This window comes from Mastomys coucha, unplaced genomic scaffold (genome assembly GCF_008632895.1).
Source record: "Mastomys coucha isolate ucsf_1 unplaced genomic scaffold, UCSF_Mcou_1 pScaffold13, whole genome shotgun sequence".
NCBI classification, from domain to species: domain Eukaryota; kingdom Metazoa; phylum Chordata; class Mammalia; order Rodentia; family Muridae; genus Mastomys; species Mastomys coucha.
The window spans coordinates 52,444,509-52,445,945 of record NW_022196895.1 but is presented as its reverse complement, the minus strand read 5'-3'; positions in this window follow the sequence as shown (position 1 = coordinate 52,445,945).

The window sequence follows — 1,437 nt, the reverse complement described above, 5'->3', positions numbered from 1 at the left end:
GAACTCAGAAATCCGCTTGCCTCTACCTCCCAAGTGCTGGGATTAAAGGCGTGCGCCACCACTGCCCGGCAGGTTCATTTTCTTGCCAATTAAAGAATTAAAAGGAGCCGGTCAGCCAGGCGGTGGTGGCAGACACACAGAGGAAGCCAAAAACACAGTCATTCCTTGAAGGCTCAGGTTTTTTGTTTTTAACTTGCTGAAGGGTCCTCCTCCTCTAATCTTTAGAGTTAGTCAGTTTCAAGAGAGGCAGGACAACTGCTTGACCCTCAAGTGTGGGCTACAACCAAATCCTGATCCGACTGGAACTTGTCCAGCCAGTCCATCAGCAGGGGGCTTCCTGGTAGGAGAAAAAGACCACTCGACCTCTGTTTTATGCTGCCTGGCTTTTGTCTCAGATCAGGAGGTAGAGGAAAAAGTCAGCCATTTTGGAAGTCTGCAACCTTTATTGCCTAGCCGCTGGCCCTCTGTCTGCCTATCAGGGAATCTGAGGCATAGTCCTTCAGTGTGATAAATCCATGCACACCTGTAATCACAGTACATAAGAGGCTTAGGGGAGAGGATTCTAGGTCTCACTGCCTGGTAAGACTTTGTGTCAGAAAAACAAAACCCCACATGTGGTGGCCTGAAATCCTGGTTCTTTAGGGACCAGGCAAGAGACGGGAGGCTTGGGAGTTAAAAGCCACGCTCAGCCTCTAAACTGGGAATGGGTGAAGAAACTAACCTAACCAGGGACAAATAGGAGAATATTTGTGTTCTTATAAAAATATTTCTTTGTGCGGGGCAGTGGTGGCTCACGCCTTTAATCCCAGCATTTGGGAGGCAGAGGCAAGTGGATTTCTGAGTTCGAGACCAGCCTGGTCTACAGAGTGAGTTCCAGGACAGCCAGGGCTGCACAGAGAAACACTATCTCGAAGAAAAAAAATTTTTCTTTGTTGAAAGTCTTTCTATATAGCCCCAGATATCCTGGAATTCACTAAGTAGACCACTTTGGAGCTGGCCTGAGACTCAGAGATCCACTGCTTCCTAGGAGCTGGGATTCAAGGCAAAATCCCACAATTCCTGCCTCTTTTTGTTGTTTTTCCAGACTGTTTTTTTTTTTTCTTCTGTGTGTGTAGTCTTGGCTGTCCTGGAACTTACTCTGTAAGCCAGGGTGGCCTTGAAATCAGAGATCTATCTGCCTCTGCCTCCCAAGTCCTGGAATCAAAGGTACTCATCTCTTTAAAAAATATTTTAAATATGTTTTACTTACATGTATATATCTAGCTATGAAATATAATGAAGTGTGCGTGGTAGGGTATTTTATTTAAAAAAAGCTAGGCTATGGTATTGTAGAGCACAGTATGTAGGCCCATGCTGAGGCATCCCTTCCCCCTGAGGTACCAGCCATACAATGGGTACAGTCTAGAATAGAGTTTATTTGTGGGCATGGGAAGGGGA